The 25,938-nt window shown below is 38.8% G+C and overlaps 1 protein-coding gene across 1 annotated transcript in view; it reads right to left on the bottom strand.

Moving 5' to 3' along the window:
* CPNE4 (copine 4) overlaps positions 1 to 25,938 on the bottom strand; it is a 332,370-nt gene that overhangs the window by 160,202 nt on the left and 146,230 nt on the right. The window lies entirely within an intron of this gene.

Raw genomic sequence — 25,938 nt, forward strand, 5'->3', positions numbered from 1 at the left:
TTTCCCTCCTTCCAAACCATAAATGCCCTCCATTGAGTCACCAGAGTGAGCAGTTTGAAAGTCTGCAAGGAAGCACCTTCAAGAGAAAGAGCCATGGTTCAAGGATATAGATAGAATAGTCTGAAGCTTTGTATTTAAAGATTTAAAACATGTTGTATTGTTAGGTAATAGGGCAACAAGATGGATCAATCATTAGTGACTGCCAGGAGCCCTAGGATGAAAAAGAGTCTGAAAGCACAGCTGGGCTCAGAAGGAAAGAAATCTGTGATAGGTTAGTGATGTCTGATGCACAGTAATGGTAATGTAGGTACTGGCCATGTAGGTGCCCCATTTTAGCTAATCCTACTCTAACATAAATTACACAACTCCTGATTCCTAGCATAATGAAATGGAAAGGCTATGAGAATAGGAATGACGATGACTGCCTTTGGTATCAACTATGCCTTTTATTGGGTTTACAATGGATACACAGTCATTTTAGTCCCCTGAGCCTCAGTTTCCTCATCAATAAAATGAGGATTCAAGGATTGGAAGGTGAAAAGCCTCTTCCTGCTCTAACATGCCATGAGTTATGACTCTCCTTGCCTTCTGTGATAATAAGTCTCCACTTGTTCCTCTCTTCCAGATTCATATCTGTCATTCTCTACCCTACTCTTGCCCCTGGGGGCTGATCTCTATGGATGGGACTTCCTGGGCCTCCTTGCCCTCTAGGTTCTGGTTTGAGTCAGGCAAGGGGATGACTTAGCAGGAGATCAGACAGTGGGAGGATAGAGACGGGCTGGCAGCAGCACCATGCCTCTGCACACACAAGTCTGCTAGTAGACTCTGTTCTGCAGAAGGAGCTTTTGCTGGGTTCTGGTAACACAATCTCCTTTCTCTCTCTTGATCCTTGAGATCAAGGGGTGGTAACGACTTTCTGCTGTTGTTATTCCTAATAAGCCTCAGCATCCTTTATTGGCCCTCCTATCCCCGTGCATGCCCATAGAAAGGATCCCTCCATAAAGAGTTTAACCCTCTAGATGAAACTCTCTGAGTATGCCACCTGCTTTTTGCCAGTACTCTGACCTCTAAGGTTCTTTTCCTTTATGTCTGTCACATGTCAAAACGCCATTTACAACACCATTTATATTCTGAGAAGCTAACCCAAGATCTTAATGACAGCTAACTCAAATTATAGCTAACCCAAGATCTTACAGTATCTCCCAACAGGAGATATTCATTACTCATAGTTTATAAATCAGCTGGAGCCTATATGTACTTTTGGCTTTCTTTTTTTTTTTTTTTAAGATTTTATTTATTCATGACAGACAAGGAGAGAGAGAGAGAGAGAGAGAGAGAGAGAGAGGCAGAAACACAGGCAGAGGGAGAAGCAGGCTCCATGCAGGGAGCCGGATGCGGGACTCGATCTCGGGACTCCAGGATCACACCCTGGGCCAAAGGCAGGCGCTAAACCGCTGAGCCAACCAGGGATCCTCAACTTTTGGCTTTCAAATAGAAACATGGTCTATTGGATACTTCCCAAGTGTCATTCATTAGCACAAACTGGGAAAACCATTTCCTGTACTTTCATTAGAGTACAAGGAAACAGTCTGTCAAAAAACTCAAGGGAAGGCTGCCTTTAACCATATCATGTAGATACATGTTATCCAGCAAAGAGGAAAATCAATACTTGCTGCAGTCTCCCCTGACATTCTTGCATTCGGTGTTTTGTCCCTGGCCCCAGCCCTCCCTATGGACTCTGTGTGAAAGAGAGTTGTCTTGTCAGGAACATCACCTGCTTTTCCTGGTGGGTGGACCATACAGGTTGTGAGGAGAAGGAGAACATGATTCTGATTATGTCCTTGTCCAATGGACAGAAAACCAAATCCCAAACTACTGTTGATTAGCATTTTACAATAAGCTATTGTTCAGACCAATACTTATTTGACTATCCTGGCTTCTCCTGAAGGCTCAGCTTCTATTTGAGCTAAATTTTACATTTTTAAAATTTAAATTCAAGTTAGTTAACATGTAGTGTAGTATTGGTTTCAGGTATAGAATTTAGTGATTTATCACTTACATAAAACACCCAATACTCATCCCATCACGTGCTCTCCTTAATGCCTATCACCCATTTAGTGTGTCCTCTCCTCTTCCAGCAACCCTCAGTTTGTTCTCTATAAGTAAGAGTCTCTTATGATTTGGGGTGCCTGGGTGGCTCAGTTAGCTGAGCATCTGAGTCTTGATTTTAGCTCAGGTCATGAACTCAGGATCGTAAGACTGAGCCCCAAGATGGGCTCTGTGCTCACTGGTATGTCTGTTTGAGATGTTCTCTCTCTTCCTCTAACTCTCCCCTCACTTCCCCATGCTCACTCTCTTTCTCTCTCAAAATAATAATTTTTTAAAAGTCTCTTATGGTTTGCCTGAATTTTACATTTTTATATCATATTCATTCTGTAGATTAGGACTGAAAGTGTCATTGGTTGATTGTATAGGTAAAAGGATTTACTGTATTGACATAATTTTTTTTTCAATTGTTTAAAGATCATGGTGTAAATCAGAGGTCACAGACTGGCAGTCTGCAAGTTCAAGCTGACTTGGAGGTTTTTATTGGTCCCATTTAAAAGTACTTTCTCCCTTAATTTGCCAACATAAAAGGCAACAATAAATAAAATAGTCCCATAAAAGGGTCTATTTCTATTGCCCCTCCCACCTTTGGGGAAAAAAAATCAGAATATCTGGTAACGTGGGGCCACATTCATACCTTCCACAACAATTGGGGACTGCCATTTAGATGGGGCAGTCACTCACCAAGCTCTTCTGCCTCAGTGAGTTTCCCTGCCTGACCCCTAGAGGTATTTTTGCAATATCTGGCCCAAATTCACAGAATAATGAGCCATATAAGAGATTTAATAATATTCATGTGGTGCCTTTTGATAGAGGATTTTGAAATAACCCCCAAGAACTAACTAATAGATCAATTTGACATCTTTAAGACACACAAAAGGAATCTTCTCTCCTTATGGGTGAAAGAATAGCCCTAGGTGGGTTAAGATAAGAAATAGGAGATGGAAATTCCATCCAATTCTAGTCTTTGTTCCCCTGCTTTAGCCACACAGATGGCACAAGGGGCTGATGTGTCCCAATCCTGCTGCTTTTCTTCTCACTTCTTGATTCTCAAATGATCACATAGATGTAAAGTTTATGTTGGCATCAAGCCACACACCTCAGACAATCTTTCCAAGGCAAGCTGCCAACATGCAACATGGAATGACTTGGTTTTTTGAGGGAAATGACTGGTTGGATAGAAATTTTAAAATACACATTAGCATTACTAAAATAGATAATTTCCACAGATAGACTCGGGGCCAGTAAGAATCCTAAGAGCATAGAGGAGCTCAGAAAAAGAATGATGGTAGAGAAAGTGCTTGCAATACCAAATGCCTATTTAGAAAATGTTTTAAAACTTACTGCATTCCCAGCCATTATGGGAGGTGCATTATCTTTTCCGGAGACTGAAGCCAGGTTTAATCTGAGCAATAGAGCTGAGGATAGCTCATGTTTCGCACTGAGAGGCATCAAGGTCAAGGTGATTGTTTCCAAAAGATCATCTACTGACTGGTGCTACCAGGTTCATCAATCCATTGGGCAGCTTTTTTTTAAAAGCTCAGATTCCTGTTCTCTACCACCGGTGATTCTAAGCAAGTATAGGGTAGGGCCCAGAAATCTGCATTTTAAGGATGTTCCAGTAGATTCTGATGTGGCAATATCAAAGTACTGGAATTCTGGAGATGTAGGGTCTTGTTCTTCTGTAAGGTTTTTTTGTCAAGTTTAATCTTGATGGTCTTCTGTTACCCTGTCTTCCAAAAGTCCGCTTATCTCCTTTCCTCCCTAGTTGTAGTAACTGATATATTCATGATGCTTTATAATTTGCAGAACATGCTTATGTCCAGTTTCTTATTTGATTCTTATAGCAATTATGTGATATAACTTTGAGTATTTTGTATATGAGAAAAATCAAGGACAAATGTCAGCACAAGGTACTGGATGATAGAATGAGCACTTGAACTCATGCCTTCTGACCTCAACGCTTGGACTATTTTCCTTAATTCAAGTTTATTTGTGAGAATGCCTTGAAAGAAATGAAAAATGCTGCTAAGTATGGTATGATGGTGATAGAATCAATTATTGAGTACTGCTTTTGATGAGAGGCCCCTTTAAAAGTTTCATCTGAAACACTTTTGAGTATATTACTAAAGTGTATAATAGTTAATACTTATAAAAGGTCAGCTGTGCCATAGACACTTAAAAATGCATAATTCAGGTATAATTGACATATAATAAATCATATTTATTTAAATTATGCAATTCAATAAGTTCTGACATATGTACATACTTGTGAAACCATGACCACAATCAAGATAATGAACATAGCCATTGCCCCCTCCAAGTTTCTTCACGTACCTCTGTAATTCCTTCCTCCTGCTCCTTCCTTCCCACCCCATCCCCAAGAAACCACACTGACCCACTTTCTGTTCTAATAGATCAGTCTGTATCCTCTATGATTTTATGTCATAGTATGCAGTATATAGTCTTTTTGTCTTTATTCTTTTATTCAGAATAATTATTCTGAGATTTATTCATTGCCAAGCACATCAGTAGCTCATTTTTTAATTCTTGAGTAATATTCCATGGATGGTCATTTGGATTATTTCCAGTTTGGCTATTATACATAAAACTGTCATCACTATTCATGTACAAGCATCTGTATGTATATAATATTTCTTCTTTTGGGTAAATACCTAGGATTGAAATGAGTTATGTTTAACTTTTAAAATTCTAATAGGTGTGTAGTATGTGATGATAATTTCCATTTTCCCAATAATCAATGATGTTCAACATCTTTTTATATGCTTCTTTGCCATCTGTATATCTTCTCTGATGAAGTATCTGTTCAAATCATCTACAGGCACTGTCTTTTCATCCTTATGACAACATTTTGAAGTGAGTACTATTATTATCTCCTCTTACTGGGAGGTAGAGAAGCCCTATAATTATCCCAATTTCACAAAGCTTGCATGAGGTAGGATTTAAACCTAGGTAGTCAAGTTCCTAGGTCTGTGTATTTCACCTTTATGGTATATAGTCATTCAAATTTGAAGCTTTTCCACCTAAATCCTGTTGCTCAGAGTAATACACAAGCCAGATGACAAATGTAAAATGTGGAACCTAGAACTGGACAGTCCTTTTACCACCTGGTATGGCTCCAGGCTCATGTCATTCAGAATGGACAGTAAAATCACATCACCTTGGCTAGCAGTATGCCTCAGAAGTAAATAAGATAAGCATGACCCTATAAGCACCTTTGGAGAGGTTTCTAGTGTCACAATGATGGGTTCTGGGTCTTCCTGTTTCTTTGCTGAACCCCCACGCCCCCCCTCCCCGGTCCCTCTAGGGTCCTGGCTCCATCCATACAGACCCTGAGCCAATTCTGATTCAAATACTGGCAAGGGTCTCAAATGTGTCTTCCTGTGCTGAATGCCTCTATGTCCTCCACAGCTGCTCCTTTCCCCAACATGAGTAACCAGTTTGTGTGCCTTAGTTTTCTGATTTCTACTGAATATCCCATTGCCTTAAACCCCAGCCCACTTAGCTTGGGAGTTTTGTCACTGTACTAGTGCTATATAATAGAAATGTCCATTATGATGGAAATGTTTTATATTGCATTGTCCAGTATGGTGGCTACTAGCCAGATGTGGCTATTGGGCACTTGAAATGTGGCTAGTGGACCTCAGAAAGTGAATTTTTAATTCAATGAGAGTGAGGCTCTCATAAATAGGATTAGCATGCCCTTATAAAAAAGTCCTAGAGCACTGCCTTGCCCCTTCCACCATGTGAGGACACAGTGAGAAGCTGGCAGTCTATGAATCAGGAAGAGGGCTCTCACTAAGCGGTGAATTTGACAATGCCTTGATCTTAGACTTCCTAGCCTCCAGAACTGTAAGAAGTAAATTTATACTGTTCACAAGCTACACATTCTATGGTATAGCTAGACTACCCAATAGTTTAAAGACCTTAACCAATGCACACAGTTCAAGTTTGAAAAACAGTAATATTGTATTACCAACTGTTATGGCTCAGCCCCAAGGCATACAGAGACCAAGACACAAAGTATTGTGGGATCTACTCCGAGTGTCACACCCCAGCCCCTGGATCAGACTTTGTGTGCTGGTCCATCTCCACTTTTTTTGGAAACTGCCATTTTGACTATGCTCATTTTGTTATAGGACATGAAGACTTAGTGAAATAACCACATTATGGGTTGATTTATTTGGATGTCTTCAACTGAGCACTCCATTAATAGTGTGCTCCCAATTTGTGAAACAAGAGTTAGTGAATGTGGTGGTTATTCTCCTTTGCATCTCTAGATCTTTCTGCTCTGTTCTGTGTCATAAGAAACTGGCCTGCATGCATTGCTTCATTTGGATTTTTCTATCAGCTTGCCTCCTTCAGCCACTAGACAGCACCAGTAGGAGATCATAAAGTGGGAGGAAAGAGAGGCTGGTGTGTTTTACCTACCCCCTCCCTGCCCCATGTTGCAATTTTGGCAGACTGTCTTGCTCCTCCTACTAGAATCCCTCCCTGCGAGGCTCTAGCTCTTACTGGATTCTGGTAACATTGCTACTTCTGCCTACCCATAAGCCTAGTGGTGTATTTTTACTACTGCTAGCCCCAGAGCATCTCAGCATTCCTTGCTGATCCCTCTAACTTTGTCCATGCAGCTATAAGTGGTCCCTTTATTAACATCTCTTTTTTTGGCTGGAACTCTGATTCAGATATGCTGTTAAAAATGGTCCAAGATACTGCAAAACGTAGAAGAGCCTTCTGTATTCTAAGGGAGATGAAATTGTGTCCAGTCTGATGGCTCATGATGAGTGAATTCTATGATATTTTAGGACTTTGAAAAGTGGTAATCCATATGGACTCATGTGGTAACTTCCTTTTAGCCACAATATCCTATTCCCCAACTGTGTTCAATTCACTGAGTACTTAATATTCACTAGGCATTGTCCTAACCCCTTCACATGTATTATTCCACTTAGTCACCCAACAACTACAGATTACCACTACCACTATTTTACATATGAAGAAACTTAGAATCAAAGGGGTTAACTTGCCCAAAGTCACCAGCTATTAAGTGATGGAGCCACTTGGGATTTCCCCTAAACCTTTTTCCTAGGACATGGCATCTCTCTTGAAGAGAACAAATCTATTTAGGTGCCCTCTGACCATAGCAGTTTTAAGAAGTGTCCTTTTCAAACTCAATACTCCAAATGCTCTTTGAGAGGAAAACAATCTTTAACACCCTCAGCTGGGTGACAGACCCTAAAGTCTTTTCATTGTGACTGTTGAGTGTCCTGTGCACCTTTCCCAGTCTTCAAACTTTCTCTTCCCACCACTTTTGTATTTTGCTCTTCAAATTTCCTCCACTTAGCTAGAGCCACTTTAGAATGGCTCAGGAGAAATCTGGATATTCTAAGCCAAGAGGACATAAGAAGATTCTGTAACATAAATGGTGTTTTTTTAGTCCTAAATCAATTGCTTTCTCCCTCCCACTCCAGCTGTAAGCTGGCACATAAATATCAAGCAATCAGAAACTGCCTCACAAAATTCACGCCTGCCTGCTAAAAGCAGGCAGAGGCTGCCAGAATCAGGAGTGGGAAGGTGTTGGATTGCAGGTCACCCCAAGTTGCAGCTACTGTCAGATCCTCCTCATACAGGAGCTTGGAGGCTAATCCCACACAAGTGTAAAGCAATTTGCACTTCACTCAGATGTTGGTTATTAACAGGATGTTCCTACCATCTCATCTCTCTGTCACAGCTGTGGAGTCCTCTGGAAAGGTCGTCCAAGACTGGCGATCCTTAGTTTTCTTATTAATTGATGTTTGAAATAGTGAAAAGAAACTCATCTGCGGGGTGCTGCTTACGCATCCCAAGTCCAACATGCCCACCAGCCAGTACACTGTGAAGGTGAGCAAACCGAGGTCTGCCTCCACCCTCCTCATAAGAGGTGTCCACATGCAGGGAAGAGGCGATAGGAGGTTGTCCATAGCTTGGGGTCAGCCCCCTGGCTTCCAATTCCCTTCTTCACAACTCCTTTAGAATTACCAACATCCATACTGCTTGTAAGTCAGTTCCCAAATGTCCAAGTTATGAACCAGTCACATGATCCAAGTGGCCCTTCTCCACATGCCACTGGGTAGGGAGGTGCACATCGGCCTTATGCCCATGGCACTCCCTCATTAATCCAGGGGTGATTACCTGTCCTTGACACTTTGCTTTTCTCATGAAGCATATGTTACTGATAATATACAATAATAATCTCAGATCTTTGATTCTTAGTTCATCAAGCATGAAAATGGGCAGCTGCTTTCAACCTGCTCTCAGTTCAGAGTAATTGGTGGGAATGTGGTATTACAAAGGTACTCGAGGCTATCTCTGTGTTTAGTGAGAAGACTGGTCACTTAGCAATATCTGCCCTGCTTGTAGGAGGAGGTAGGAGTGGCTAGTGTGTCATATGTATGTCATTCTTCTTCTACTCTGGTGATTCAACATTTAGCAGAGGAAACTGAGGCCCATAGATATTAAAATGCCATTCTTAAATTCATGAAGCTACAAGCTAGCAGCGGAGATGTGGATCCAGCTAGATTCTCTGACTCCTGGTACAGTCCTTCATCTCACCACATCACACTTCTTATTCCATGACTTCCTATGTAACTACACAACTTAGAGGTTCCAGAGCCCAGTGTTTTACATCAAAGTTTAACACACACACAAACACACATATGCATTCAGCTGTTTGTCTGCTTGTTTTAAAGATTTTTATTTATTCATGAGAGACATAGAGAGAGAGGGAGAAGGAGAAGCAGACTTACCTTGGGTAGCCTGATGAGGGACTTGATCCCAGGATCATGACCTGAGTGAAAGGCAGACGTTCAACCACTGAGCCATCCAGGCACCCCCTGGATGTTATTTTAACAGACGTGTGTGTGTGTGTGTGCGTGCACGTACACACACGCTGAGGGGTTGTTTTTTTTGAGAGGAAGAGAGGGAGAGAGCGTCCATGCACAAGGGTGCAGATGGGGGAGGAGGGGCAGAGGCAGAGGGAACGAGAGAATCATAAACAGGTTCCATACTCAGGCATAGCCTGATACAGGGTTCAATCTCACCACCCTGAGATCATGACCTGAGCTGAAATCAAGAGTCACACACTTAACTGACTGAGCCCTCCAGGCGCACCCAGTCTTTTTTTTGTGGTTTTATCCATGAGAACTAATCCCCCACAACATCTAAAACAAAATTCTAAAAAACAAATCCTCTGAAAGGGTAACACCATGGAACTAGGCCACACCAAGAAATGGGCTGGCCCAGGTGCCTCCCCTACACCAGCATCAGTCAAAGAAGTCCTTGAACCAAGCCAGACATGAATGGTCAGCTAAGAGAGGGGCACATAATCAGACATCACTGAATGTTTCTTGAATGGGATGACTAATACTTTCAAGCAGCATTCCTGAAGCATACACTATAATATACTAGCTCTATAAACAGCTCCTGGAAATAAAGCATTCTACAGTTAAAGGAGTTTTGAAAGTCCTGCGTACTCTACCCTTTTTTTAGAAAGCTATCATGCAGGATTAAAGTCTCTTGACTTTTGCAGCAAAGAAATATTAACTTTTCTTATATTTCCCAAACTTTTAAAATTCCCTTTTTCTTCTCAGAAATACATATATTAATATCCAACAAACATATTTAAGGAGTTTGCATTAAAGTGTTAGGAAAATAGGTAAAGTAATAGAGAGAAATGAGTTTCTTCTCAACCTAGAGTGGATTCCAATATGTCCCACAGGCTTTTGACCCTCCTTACACAGTTATTTATTTACTTATTTTATTTATTTATTTACAACTTGAAAATATATAATATTAATATATTTCATATAAATACGATGATATAAATATTTATTTTAAAAAATTTAAATTCAATTGGCTATTTCAAAATAGTACTTTCTGCAGTCAATTTAGACCAAACAGCTTTAACTCTATGTCACAGTCCCTGCTGGGTGGCGAATCTGGGATGTTGCCCATCTGACAGTTACTAGTTACATACCTGGATTCTCTTTTCACATAACCCAATATCCAGCACCCACTCCTTTTGCCCCATTTCTCTCTCTCTTTCTCTAGATCTATATCTCTATAGACCTCTAATGATATCTATCTATCATCTATCTATCTATCTATCCATCATCTATCATGTTTTGCTTTACTACTTTCTAAAAGATTTCTTCTTAAACCCAAGGAATTTCCAACATTTTACTATATTTGTTAACTTAAAAGTTGCAGCTGCTCACACATGGTTGAGAGAAGGCATGGTAGGATGGATACCCCAAATTTTATAAGCACACTCTCTTTGTTTAATCCTGATAATCTGGGCCTGGAGTCTACCCTTCAGTAAGCTGAATACTAGAATGTTCTAGACTATTATAAACAATGACAACTCTCCCTTCACCCCAGAAGATTAAGCCATTCCACATACCACAAAACTCTCCAAATGTTTATTTCCCCCCTCCTATTCCTGTTTCTTTCCTTGTAAACATGAGAGAGAGAGAGAGAGAGAGAGAGAGAGAGAGAGAGTTTTTGATAAATGAAAAGGATTGGTAATCAGAAAATTAATCTCAGTGGATTTTCAATTCACTGCCAACCACACAGGTAGACTGATTCCTTATGGCAAGTATTTTAAGGCTGTCAAGATAATGTCTTTATTAGAAGAGGTAAAAATCCTCTTTCTTTTTTCTCCTTCCATTCCTCAACTTCTACTGTCTTTACACACACATGTACATACGGCACACAATGCTTCTTTTACAGAGCATATGTCTATTTTAGAGGTATCTTCCACTTGTGTTGTGGCCATCGCTCATACATTTACAGTAATTTTGGCATACTGAAGAGCTTACGTTTCAGGATGTTTCACTAGATACAAGCGCTATTAGTGAGTGGAGCCAAATCTCTAAGTGATGAACTTTGCCATTCACACTATCATCAGCATCATTAAAATGATCATCAATAATATTTATTGCCGGCCTACATTTTTTTAGAAACACAGGGTTGGGTATTCTCATGATTATGTAGAAGCAGCAAGTCAATAATATCTGAAGTATGCTGACAGCTTATCAGGGGCTCTGTGTTAAGTTCCTGATGCTTATTCTCTCCCTGAAGCTACTCAGTAGACCTCTGTTGGCTCCTTGCTCAACAGGTGAGAGGGCTCAGGAAATGAAATCCAAAATATTGCTTTCATGTAGCAACATCAGTGATTTTAGTGCTTAACCTTTGCCCCATGGAGGGCTGTGTTTTCACTTCAAATAGTGATCCAAACCTTCTTTTCTTAGGTCTTATTTATTCAACTAAAGTAAATTCTGCACAAAGGCTTTTGATTAGCAATTTCTACTCATTTCCATGTATTCTTTCATTCCCTCAATGAAGATTTAATGAATGCAGGTGATTTTTCCAGCACTGAGCTAGGTCCTAGGGTTTCAGCCTTAAACTAGATACAATACCACTCACCCAAAAGCAGTCCAATGTATAATGGACTCCAATTTGTAATATAGATGTCTTACCCAAGGTCCCACTTATTCTGTGGAAAATCTTGAGTGCAGAAGAAGGACATTCAGTGTAGCGGTGGCCATTGGCAACACTGTGGTACCCCGCAGTGGAGGCATTTCCACTCAGGGAAAGCAAGACAGAAAACAGATTCTCATAAGTGACATCTTTAGATGTACAATATGTGTGACAAACACAAGTGGCTCTTCATCAGTTCTGAAAGCCCACCATGCACATTTTATCTGATCTGGAAGCTGTTTTGGGAGCCAGGCTAAACATTTTTGTGTATTTGTATCGCAAGACATCAGACTTTCAGGAATTAATAGGCCGAGGCCAAAATGAAGCATATTTTGATTCCATACAGAGAAGACCTTTCTCATAATCAAAAAACCTGAAGAAGGAATAAGATACCACTCAGCAGGAATAAAGAAGAGATTTAAACAAAGAGACACAGGAAAGGGTGAGAAATACACTAATTATTATGGTTTCTTCTATCTCTGAGATTCTAATTCTATGCCTGAATCCAAATATGAATTTTTTTTAAACTGGCTTTGATGGCCAGAGAATGGATAGTTTTTAATTACCTAGAGAATAAGTTTAGTGGTTATGGATTTTCCATGGTTCATTTCTAGCTCCCTGGTTTTGCTTGAGCCACTGTGAGGTCTATTTTTCTTGGTCTAATACATATGCATACACATAAACAAAACAGAATGAATCATGACTTTTTATTTTCTATATTTTTTATGCTTTGACATCTTGGGGCCTTGCTGACTGCAGAGCGACTGTCCCTGTCAGGGCTGGCTAATTCTTGATACTACATTTGATCTTAGCCAAAAGGCCGAGTAGTTGATCTGGCTAATTCTTAGAGACAGTAAAGAAACCTGGATGGTGCTCTTCATAAGCAAATCAACCAGTCCAGTGCCCGTACCTCCAGTGACCTCCGTTGTGCTCTAGGCCATGATTCCCCTATCTTGATAACCCCAGGGATAGGCATCAGACAACCAGGGTCAGCCCCTATTCTCTGGAGCTCACTGAAATTACTCAAATTAGTCAATCCTAAATATGTTTACCCTGCCTTGTACATTCTTCTCTATGAAAATCACAGTAAAGTCTCTAGCACATGCTTCCCCTCACTCACTCTGCCGGCTGACTGACCCTAGTACTTCCCCATGTTGCCTGGTGTGGCAGGAAGCATGTCTTCTGTTTCCAGGGAAATATGAGTACAAATCTCTTCCTTTGTGAGTTATCTCTGTGTCTACGTGTCTTACTACATCTGATTAAAATAAATCCAGGTACCCTTGAAACAACATAACTATAAGTTGGCAGATAGTTTGATAGAAAAGAAATAACTAAAATGGAAATTTAGGTATTATTCTGTGAATTTATTTATTTATTTTAGATTTTATTTATTTTAGATTTTATTTATTTGAGAGAGAGTGTTGAGCAAGGGAGAGAGCACACATGGCGGGAGTGTTTTTGCGGGGGGAAGACTCCCCTCCTAAGCAGGGAGCCTGTTGCGGGGCTCGATCCTAGGACCCCAGGATCATGACACTTAACCGACTGAGCCACCCAGGTGCCCCTCTATGGATTTAATAGCTTTTTCTTGGTCTCTATGATTAGTAAAGGAAAGAAGCTGACATTTATTGAGCATGTACTTCATGCAACTATACTCACATTATATCACTTAAGTCTCAGAACACACTAGAATTGCAAGGTAGATATAATCAAATGCTTTCACTTTAAAAACCAGGAAATTAACACCCCAGGAAGTGAAATAAAGCCCAAGGTTACATATTCAGTTCCTGGCAGTGCTGAACCTGAAGCCAAGCTTTCTGTTCCAGGTTTTATTTGTTCTTTAAACCATACCCTAGTTACCACTTTCTACACCAAATATCAACATCAGAGCAGCCAGCCTTTGATTGTCTTCAAGGTAGCAAACACAGAATGGTAAAGGATTCTGCTCATTTCCTACCCAGAGAGCCAGTTGGATCCTTGAGACAACAGCATATGCTAAACTTGATGGATGAAAAAAAGCATGTTTCTAAGTAAGTAATGTGGGTACAGGATAAGGCATGTGAGGTACTGAAACTCCATCTGTCTAGTGTGGCTTCAGATGGCCCTGGCCTGTGGCTGATGGAGTCAAGTGTTTCCTGGCCCTAGCCTCAGCCAGGACTCTTCTATTCACAGCTAAATTCCTTAGCTCAGCTTTCCAGGTTGGGATGATCCACGGCTTAATTCTTGGACTTTTTTTTTAACTTTTTATTTTTATTTTATTTATATTTTATCTCTACACTGTCTCTAATCCTATTTTTGAATAAGACTGATTAATGATTTCCAAAGTAATATCCCAAGCCTTGATGTCCACCCTGAACGTCAGACACACAAATCTGTCTCACTGTCCCCACCCCCACCTTGGTACAGTGACACAAAGGTTCTGCCCAAGGGGAGAGAAGCAAACCTTGAAGAGGAGTGCTCTGCCAAAGAGGGCTGGCTTTATTTTGAATAAAGTCTGGAGAAGTTCTCCTAAATGCCTTGATGTTGAAAACCATGGAGATCTCATTGATAAGCAGTTAAGAGAGGGCTAGAAGTGCCATGATCCTAATAGCAACAGGCCACCTGGCGTACCAAGCCAGAATCTTAATAGAACCAGGGAAAGAAAAAGCCAGGAAAGTCCATGAGGGGAAGAGGGTGGGTGGGTTAGGAAGGCTGGGGCTCACTCTAAGCTGCACCCATTTAGGAACAATCAGAGCAGAACAATGGGGCAGACAGGAAAGCATCTCCTAAGCCACGCAGAGATCCATCAGCAAAACAGCAAAACATGGAGGCCTTATGAGCTCAAGGGGATTAAGCACAAATTCAGGCCAATACCAGCTAAATATTAAGCTACTCTGACTCAGAGATGACTCCCAGGAAGCCAGGCTTTAAAAATAAAATCACACTCATCCCTGATGGTCTGGGAGACTGTGTGCATACTCAAGGTTCATGCTTTAGGGGCAGACTGAAGAAATAACCTCAGAACTGCTAAATAGGAGGCAAAACTGAAACTCCTGGAGCTCTAAAAAGAGTCTCCAAGGCCTCTACCCACTCCCCCTGGTCTCATAACCCACATGCCAATGTAAAGTGTAGAAATCTAACTGCACAAGCGGATTTAAGCACAGATTCAGCTGCCCCTCTGTCTCTCCAGACAACATTTCACAGGTATCTCAAACTTGACATGTCAAAACAGAGCTCCTGATAACCATTCCTGATTACTCTAAGGAAAATTAGAAAGAAAAAATTCCAAATTAATGAGGGGACATGTATAGCGACTTTATCATGTGAGCTAACATAAGGAAAATGAACAAAAGGCAATAACAATGCAAAATAAATAAAAACATAAAATATGATGGAAGAAACAAAATGTATAGAACAGTCATTGCATAAATGTAAATAGACTGAATTCTCCCACTAAAATACAAAAACTGTCTTACTGGCTTAACAAAACTGGTTAATGAAAATTATAAGAAGCATAGTTAGAGAAAATAAAGATTAAACATAAAGGGATGAAGTCAGTAAAATACAAATTTAATGAAGGCAGGTTTGGTGGCAGTACTAACAAACAGGATGGAATTTAAGGTTAAAGTACTTATCACAGTAAACAGAGGAGCCATGTATTTATAAGTTGCACAATTTGTAAAAAAGATATGCAAACCTGAATTTATCCACACATAAAGATCATCTGTACATATGTGAAATAAAACTTATGCAAGAGAATGCTATAAAAATACAATTACTATGGGAGATTTCAATACACCTATCTCAGAATGGACAGATTTAATAGATAAACAATATGATATATAAATAAACAATAAATAAGGCCACAGAGGAATTGGTTAGTACAAAAAAAATAAGTGTGTATACATACACACACATAGAATTCATATGTGAATTAATACATATATACATACATACACATGTATATTCACATATGTACGCATACATACATATCCTCATTAAATAAGAGACTGTTTTTCTTTATGTCTATGGAACATTTATGTAACTTGACTTTATAATTAGCCACTGAGTAAAGCTTAATAAAGTTTAAACAGCAGAGATTTTATATGACAAAGAATCTAATAAAAATAGAAATAAAGAATTAAAAAGTACCAAAAAGCTTAACTCTTTGAAATTTAAAAACAAAGTTTCATAGATAAACTTTGTGTTAAAGGGAGAATAAAAGAAATTTCAAACAATCTAGAAAGCAACTAAAAGAACACTTATCAAAATCTATGGAACTCTTTGGAAAAAGTGTAGCCTTAAATGTTTTTATTAGTAAAGGATAAAAATAAAAATTCAGAAACTTGGTATTCATCTTAAGAAACCAGAAGAACAATTAATAAATCACAAGAAGGATGGATAAGGCTAAATAGAGGGAGAGATAAATAAAGCTATAAGCTAATCTTGGGGTGCCTGGGTGGCTTAAATACACATAGGGCTCCTGGTTTTGACTGAGGTCATGATCTCAGGGTAGTGAAACTGAGTTGCCCAATGGGCTCCACACTCAGTATGGAGTCTGCTTGAGATTTTTTTTCTTTTCTCTCTCCCTCTGCCCCTCCCCGTGCTCAAGCTCTCTCTCTCTCTCATAAGTAAATAGACAAAGTCTTTAAAAAAAAAAAAAAGCTAATCTCAACAAAACAGAAGACAGAGGAATACAAATATTAGAAAGGATAAGTATATTTGAGAGGTGGTCTTTGAAAAATAGTGTAAAATAAAACAGACTAACACCTAGCAGTAGGAATATAGATAAAAGGAAAAGAACAATCACAGATGTAGGAAAGATTAAAAGAATATTACATGCAAGTTATTTCCCAAGGGAAAATGGTTGTTTTGGCAAAATATAAATTACTCAAACCTATTTAAGAAGAAGTGGGAAATCTGAGTAGACCAACAATTGTAGACAAGCTGGAAGCTGGTGAAGGTGATTCTAGAACTATTACTGAAAAGGGCACTAGGAGCAGATGGGTTCACAGCTGAGATTTTTCTAACCTTTATAGACTAGATAATTATCATGTTACTTCAACTGTTCCAGGCCATAAAAAAAAAAAAAGCTAGACAGCTCCCCAATTAATTTTATGGAATAAGCATAAATTTCATACCAAAATCTGATAAAAAATAGTAGAAACATAGAAAAACATATCCAACCTCATTTAGGAATAGAGATATGAAAATTTTAAATAAAACATTGTCAAAAGAATCCAGCAGTGTATACAAAAACATACTAAGACCAAATAGAGTTTATTCCAGTGATGCAAATGGAATTAAGTACCAGGGCACTTATCAATATAATTTATTATATCAATAGATTAAAGGAAAGAAACCATGTGATCATATCTTCAGATGGAGAAAAATAATATGAAGTAAAATAGGAATGGCTAGAAGCTACTTAAAAAACTACAAGCAAACCAAATCTAAACATAATAAATAAAATAATAAAACCATTTCACTTAAAATCAGTAATTAGACCAGAATCTTATTACTGTTATTTAATATTATTTGAAAGACTGTTTGAAAACAATAAGAAAATTAAATAACTGAAATACATTGAAAATTACAGTTAAAATGACCTCTTTTTTTGCCAATTACTATTGTATATCTACAAAGAATCAAGGCATTCCAATAAAATCTACCAGCATTAATAAGAGAATTTGGTAATGTGCCTAAAGATAAAATATAAGAATTAAATACAAAAGTTTAAAAAGCTATTGACTTTTCTCTACTTAACAGTAAGTACCCAGAAATGGAAATAGGGGAAACAGTCCACTTATGACAGTGATAAAAAAGGTCTTTTTTAAAAGATTTATTTATTTGAGAGAGAGAGAGAGCATGTGAGGGGGGTAGGGAGGTGCTGAGGGAGAGGAAGAGAGAGACTTGCAAGACCCTGCTGAGCCTGGGGTCCAACCCAAGGCTCAGTTCCACAACCCTGAGATCATGACCAGAGTGGAAATTAAAAGTCTCCTGTTTAAGCAACTAAATAAGGCACCCAGGTGCCCCAACAGTGACAAAAGATTAAAAAAAAAAACTTGCAATTAAATGTATTTTTATTTTATTTTTTTAAGGATTTATTTATTTTGGAGAGGGAGAGAAAGACAGAAGCAGACTCCCTGCTGAGTGCAGAACCTGATGTGGGGGGTCAATCTCACAACCCTGAGATCATGACCTGAGCCAAAATCAAGAGTCGGAAGTTTAACCCACTGAGCCATCCAGGAGCTCCAGAATGTTAAAAAAAAATTTTTTTTTTAAGATTTTATTTATTTGAGAGAGAAAGAGTGCACATGAGAGGGAGAGGGAGAAGCAGACTCCCCACTGAGCAGGGTGCCCAACTTGGGGCTCAATCCCAGGACCCCAGGATCATGACCTGAGCTGAATGCAGATGCTTAAGTGAATGATCCACCCAGACACCCCTAAATTTTTTTTTTAAGTAGGCTCCATGCTCTGTACCATGGAGAGCTCAACGCAGGGCTTGAAGTCATGACTCTGAGATCAAGAGCTGAGCTAAGGCTAAGAGTTGGACCCTTAAAGGACTGAGCCACCCAGCTGCCTGAGAGAACATTTTCCATCACTATGGGGATCAGTCATATTAACCCTCTTATAGCCATACCTGCTTCCCTCCCTGATCCCCCCACACCTTTCTTAACTGCCTGCATCTGCTAATCTGTTTTCCATTTCTATTATTTTGTCAATTCAAGAATGTTGTTTAAATGAACTTGAATAGTATGTAAGTTTTTGGGATTGTTTTTTTTTTTTTTCCCCTGAGCACAATTCTCTGAAGATGCACCAAGGTTGTTCAGCAAGTTTGTTCCCCTGCATCTTTAAGTAGAATTCCATGATATGGATGCACACAGTTTGTTAAGCTATTCACTCATGAAGGAACACTTACATTGTTTCTTATTTTCAGCAATTGCAGATCAAGCTGTTATAGTATAAACATTTGTGAGCAGGCTTTTTTGTGAACATAAATCTTAATTTCTCTGAGCAAATACCTAGGAGTGTGATTGCTGGGTCAGATTGTATGTTGACTTCTAAAGAAACTAAAAACTCTTTCCCAGAGAGCACCATCTCATGTTCCCCTTATAGTGTATGAGTGATCCAGTTTTAGCAAATCACCCACAGCATTTGCTGTCATTTTTTATTTTAGCCATTCCAATAGGTATGTAGTTTTCCTAATAGCTACATGTATTTTCCTAATAGCTAATGATGCCAAACATCTTTGCAAATATTTATTTGCCATCTCTATGTCATTTTCAGTGAAATGTCTCTTTAAGTCTTTTAACCATTTTCTAATGGGATTGCTTGTTTTTTACTGCACGGTTTTGAGATTTTTAAATATATTCAAGATATTAGTCCTTTGTTGGATATCTGGTTTGCATATATTTTTTGACAGTCTGCAACTTATCCTTTCATTCTCTTAAAGAGTCTTTTGTACACCAGTTTTTAATTTTTTTAAAAAAATTATTTATTTATTCATGAGAGACAGAGAGAGAGAGAGGCAGAGACATAGGCAGAAGCAGGCTCCCCACAAGGAGCCCGATGCGGGACTTGATCTCAGCACCCTGGGATCATGACCTGAGCCAAAGGCAGATGCTCAACCACTGAGCCACCCAGGAGTCCCCCAAAGTTTTTGATTTTGATTAAGTCTAATGTATGAGTTTTTCCTTTTATGGATCATACCTTTGGTGTCAAGTCTAGGAATTCTTCATGTAGCCCTAAGTCCCCAAAATTTCTTCCTAATTTTTTTTCTAAAAGTTTTATGGTTTTATCCTTTACATTTAAGTCCTTTATACATATTGAGTTAATTTTTTAATAAGGTGTGAGATTTGGTCAAAGTTCATTTTTTGGTCTATTACATCTCATTGTCCTAGCACCATTTGTTGAGCTACTTTTGTCAAAAACCAAGTGGGCACATTTGTATAGGTATATTTCTAGGTTCTTTGTCTGGTTCCATTTGTTTATGTGTCTACCCTACTGCCAATGCCACACAGTCTTAATTTCTGTAGCTATATGATAATTTTGAAATTGAGTAGAATCATTCCTCCAATTTTAGTCTTCTTTTTTTCAAAATTGTTTTTGTTATTCTAATTCTTTTGCCATTAGAATAATTTTATCTATGTCTACAAAAAATCATGCTGGTATTTTGATAGAAATTGTGTAAGGCTATTTATCAGTTTGGGGGAAATTAGTATCTTTATTATGCTGAATCTCCTAATTCATGAGCATGGCATGTGTCTTCATTTATTTAGATCTTTGATTTCTTGTATTCACATTTACAGTTTTTAACATACAAGTTATGTTCATATTCTGTTAGGTTTATACCTGAGTATTTAGGGTCTTTTTTTTTTTCTTTGACAATTGTAACTGGTATTGTATTTTAAATTTTGGTTTGGTTACAGAATGATAATCCAAATGGCCAACATATTTTAGAATGTTGAAATCCACTACTACTCAAGAAGATGTAAATTGGAACAACAATAAGATATCATTTAATTCCCATGAGCCTGGCTAAAATTCAAGAGTGATAACACCTACTCTCCTTAAGATGTGCCATCAAAGATCTCTCGTTCATTGTTGGTGAGAATGTAAATATTATGGCAGTTAGGGAAAGCTAAATAGAAACACTTACGTTTTTTAAAATGTGAATATGCTTTCAATCCAGCAATCTCTGAGAACATATCCCCTTTAGAAATAAAACCACTGGTATATAAAAAAATATGAACAAAGTTGTGGACTGCAGCACAGTTTTAGTGCCAGGTAAATTGGAAAACGTGATGAATGCCCCCCAACCAGACCAAGGCTGAATAAACTGTGTCTCCCTCACACCATAGGATATTATGCAGATATTTGAAAGAATGAAATAGTTCTGTTATCAACTGACTTGGAGAGGTTTTCACAAGGTACTTCTTATTTTAAAAAGCAAGATACAAAAAATGATATAAATGGGTCTCCATTGTGTAAATCAGTGACAGTGTCCATATTAGTGTATATCAGTATCTGTGTAAGATTACATGAACAAAGAGAAAAACCTAAAAGGTCATGTTCTAAGTTGTTTAGAGTGAAAAGATACTATAAAAGAGAGAGGAGGGGATCCCTGGCTGGCTCAGCAGTTTGGCACCTGCCTTCGCCCAGAGTATGATCCTGAAGTCCCAGGATCAAGTCCCACATGGGGCTCCCTGCATGAAGCCTGGTTTTCCCGATGCCTGTGTCTCTGCCTTTCTCTCTGTGTGTCTCTCATGAGTAAATAAATAAAATCTTTTTTAAAAAAAGAGGGGGAGAAAAGGGGTGCCTGGGTGGCTAGGTCAGTTAAGCATCTGCCTTCTGCTCAGGTCATGATCCCAGGATCCTGGGATTGAACCCAGCACTGGGATCCCAGCTCAGTGGGGAGTCTACTTCTGCCTCTGCTCCTCCTCCCTGATTGTATTCTCTCTCTCTCTTTCAAATAAATAAATAAACAAACAAACAAACTTAAAATAAATAAATAAAAGACAGTGGAAGATAAAGGTGAAACCAAGTAAGAAAGTACAAGAAAAAAGAGAGACTACTCTTAAAAAGGTGATGATGGCATCACTCTTACATATTTACATATATAAAATTATACAGATACATATGTATATTTGTGTGTATGAGTATCATGTATTTGAGAAAACTTTAACAATTTAAAAAATATTCACAGCACGTGCAAAATATAGATATAATATCTTTCAGTAAGTCCAAAACAATACCTTTTCTTCCCATGTTGGAATCAATTCTGATTCTTTAAGAGTGAGTTGAACTCATTGATTTACATGTAGGGACCATGCTGTGTTAAATTTATGTAACTCTGAACACAAGAATAGTTTCTAGCAGCAAAATAGTAGAGTTGGATTTGTATAAGGTCGGTGCCTCTGTGACCTGGATCTATACAGATCATTGCTCTAAACTAAACACTAGAGTACTCCGAGGCACCACAGTGAACTCACGAGCAACATGGATATTTTCGAGAGAAATTCAGGGATATTTGGCATCTGTTGGTTATCCTGCAACCTACTAATTTGAAGTAGTTTGCATTTCAACCATTGATCATACCAAATTTCTTTCAATGTTGTGATATCCTCATGAAACTAGATTTTTGGCAGTTGCTAAAATGTGGAACAGGAGATGAGAGTGGTATGATCCAAATATTATTTCAAGGTTTGAGAAGTTGGGTAGTGTCCAACAGGCACACACATTCCATTATCAAGTAACTATAGTGATTAAAGAGTACAATTTTAAGATTTGTTTTTTCAATTCATTTCATCAGTTGTGTGGACCTAACTCCTTAATAGATGGAATGGGAAGTTATTTCTTTTAGCTTAAATCCACTGTAAGAGAATTACTAGCTACGAAAGTCACTGTGAGTGCATTGTTTGCTACAGGACCACACATACTAAGCTAACATCAAACCTCCACAGGGAGGAAGCAATGGTTGCAACTACTCTGAAAATAGCTACATGGGCCTGTGACAGATGACCATTACTTAAATTCAATCAACTCTTTCCTCTTTCTGTAAATTTGTAAAAAAAATTTTAAAAAAATCCCCAAAGTGCTACCACTGACTTTATTCATATTTACCTCAAGGAGTTAATTGATATTCCATCCACTACTTCCATTACAACTTGCAGGGATGAAAGAATCCAAAACAATTACAAATCGATTACTGTTACACTGGGTTTTCAGGAGCCATAAATCTGAGAGCTGCCTTGCTAGGAGATGCAGTAAGTTTGACAAGTTTCTTAATATTCAGAAGCCAGGCATCAGATCTATTCAGAATTTGCACATTCTAGTGTTGATTACTTCCTTTGTGTGTTTATAATGGGATTTGTTAAACACAAAGGCCACTTGTCTACTTTATTATATCATTATTAAATAAATCATATTAGGATCATTTGTCCCATCACATTAGGCATTCTTATTCTGGAGACTGTCAGAGTTGCTAGTATAGTAAAACATTTTCCAGAGAGACTCTCCAATCCAATTTCAAAATGCAAAACTCCCTGCCATGTCCAAGAGAAATTGTTGATGGTATGCTTGCATAAAATCTCCATTCCCTCTTGAGAAAATGACAATAAACTCATCTAAGTCCACTTGATGCAATAATTATCATACAACCAAGGGCAGTGTTGAGCATTACAGTAGGATTTTATGGGTATCCATTACAGACAGTGGGTTAAAAAAATGCCACTAAGCTTTGGTGTTTAAAACACTTTGGCATCTCTTTTGTCAAACACAAAGAAGTGTTAATATTGTCTTGGAAAGATCTGGAATCTGGCCACTTGGCCTAACCTCAGGAGCCCCCTGCCCTGCCCTCCCCTCCAGGGTATTTTACTGTTTCTTTTCTACTTGTGCACATTCATACCAGGGAGGATGGTTAATAAAAAGAGGCTGTGCTGCTGAAAAAAACAAACAAACATTGTCTTGATAATTAGGCCTCCAAGTATTCATTAATGCTAAAGCAAAAACAACCTTGTAAAACTAACAATTATATTTTTCCCTTGCTCAGTCCTCCCTTATCAGATTCTGAGAAAAGGGTAGGTTTTTCTTTATAGTTGTTCTTAGCTCAGTCTTCCATTTTCACCCCATCAATTCTTAAGCTTCAACATCCACTATGCTCATAGAGGAGCCTACTTGAATGTAGTTCTCGCTGTCCACAGCCAGGATCTAGGCATACCATTATAGGGCAAAGTTTCTACTTTGCTGCTACCCCTGTTGTTCCAAAGTGCCTTCACCTAGAAAAGTAAATTTCATTATTATCCCTCCATGCTCTGCCTTGGAATGATAAGGATAAATGGAAAAGGTCAGCTTCAGTTTTAGCCAGGGTACAGCCGGAGAGAGCCACCCCAGTAGAGATGGCAGATGCTTACGAAATCCCATTTGGGCCATAATTGACAATTCTTGGGGATTTATCAATTTAATAGCAAGAGGCTAAATTGGAGGCCCAGGGTTGGAAGCTGAAGCATGCCTAACTCAAAGAGAGAATGGGCTAGATTGGGATACCAGTGGAGTCTAGCCAGTCCTACTTAGATAATGGGAATGGCAGAAAACTGAAGGAGCCAAGCAAGAAGGAAGGAACAAGTCAAGAATCATAGCACAGGTCACGGGCAACAGGGAACAGGTCAGATGGATGCTAAAAAGCTATTGAGCCTGGCAGGCAACAAATTGGTTCTGGAGCTACAGGTTAAAGCTTCCATTTATGCATAGAGTAGGTTTAATATCCCGTGTTCCTCTGCTACGTTAGGCTCTCATCAGAACCTTCAACAACATGGGATTGGCCCAAGCAAGATATTAGATCAGATCCCAAATAAAAGTGAAGAATGGGAGAAACATACGGAACTACAGTAAAGTACTAACTCTGTTTTATTTATCAGGCAATGTCAACTGCTTCATCATTGCTAGGATAATAAATAGAAAATTGCATAAGGGCTTAAGGAGAGTTTATAGATTCTTTAAAGTATATCTGCAGGGAAATTCTTTAAGGAAGTGATTAACATTAATGAGAAATGAGAAAACTTCAGCACCATTCCTCCTATAGATGCAAATAAATCTATATGGCACTTCACTAGCTATTCCAAAGACTGCACTCTAATGTACCTTAAGTGCTGTGGAGGGCAGAAGGCCATCAATGTTATGGCTTTTTCGGGTATTTGTTTTACAGAATCAACCTTAGATAGCTTTGCCACTTCTGAAACAGTACTTCCTCCATTACAAAGAGAAGGCCTGGTCGTTGTGACCTGCTATGAAACCCACTTATGTAAGAATCTTACTAGCAACCTTGATGCATCTTGGTTAGAGTGAAAATAGTGTGGATTGAAACCATTCCAAAATGCCACCACCACAGCTGTTAATTCCAGAATAATCTTATTGAAATGAAATGCATGATAGTGAAGGCTAAGTTATGACTACAGGATTTTATCTGATTTAGGGGAGAAAATTATAAGACTGACATTTTTTGAGACCTTCTTATATAATTCTCACAATATGCCTGTAAAGTAGGCATCCTTCCCCCCGTTTTGCAGAGGAGGGAAAAGAGGCTCAGGGAAGGATACTTAATTATTAAGTTGCAGATCTGGTATTTGAATCCGATGCTTTTCTTAAATTGCTTGTAAAATCAAAACTTCTGACAGTTCCCCATTCACTATAAATAAATAAACCCATATTCCCACATGATGTGAGTCTAAAGCTTCACTTTAGGTGACTTAAATCTTAGCCCCACATGTAGGAGAAAGCCTAGACCTTTCCCCATTTTCATTCCCTAGATCACCTCAGTCACCTTCAAGGTGTAGGGTGCATACCCATTTGTATATTTCATTGGGTGGGTAAATCATTTTGTTCTTAAGGATGATTTGCCAAGCCAGGCTTTGGAAGTTCTCATTTGCATTCCATGAGCAATCAGACACATCATTCTGAGGAAAGATTCAAGATGTGACAAATGTTTATTTTCAAAAGGGCAATTTGGAAGTGAAGATAGTAGGAGTCCTTTTCTCTAAAATGAGATTACTAGTTCTGTCCATTCTCATGAGGTGGTGATTTCAGGTGCTGATTAGAGTGAAGGGATGGTGACTCAGATGGGGGTATGAGCTTGGTCAAAGCAAGGGTAGGAGATTCAGGGAAATGGTTTACTTTTCTTGGCAAGAACCCCCTGAAAGAAGAGACACACCTTCCTCATTGAGAAGATGTAAATCCACTAAGGGGTAGAATCTGAGCCATTTGGGCCTGAATGAGGGCAGAACTCTCAAGCCTGAGACTTGGGGTAAGATTTACTTTTTTTCTTCAAAAAGGGAGGAAGCAGTCAGGGAAAAGAAGACAGGGAAGAGTGTACAGCAGATGAAATGAGGTATGGAGTGATATGGAGTGATTCCACTTCAATGACCACCCTCATTTATAATCAGGTTACCAAAGTCACAAAACATTTGAGAAAAAATGGAAGTTTTAAATAAGAGTTCATGAAAAGCCTGGGCATATTGTCTGGAATAATAGAATGGCACTACAGGAAAAAAGACTGGGGGTCACAGAAGTAGAGCTCCATAAGAAAGGAAGCTTCTGAGCACTTTTATTACTTGGTGATGGGAGGGAGTGGCTCTAGAACCCAGAGGCCATGGAAGGGTTTGGGTCAAGTTCAACCAGTACCTGAAGCAGCTGACACACCTGTACTTGGGAACTTCGCAGTTCTGTGCTCTAGCTGTTTTTTATTCCACTTGCCCTCTTAGGACCCCAGGACATTTACCATCCCACAATGATATCTTGGGTTAATTCTCAATGACT

The sequence above is a fragment of the Nyctereutes procyonoides genome, unplaced genomic scaffold (assembly GCF_905146905.1).
Source record: "Nyctereutes procyonoides isolate TBG_1078 unplaced genomic scaffold, NYPRO_anot_genome, whole genome shotgun sequence".
NCBI classification, from domain to species: Eukaryota; Metazoa; Chordata; class Mammalia; order Carnivora; family Canidae; genus Nyctereutes; species Nyctereutes procyonoides.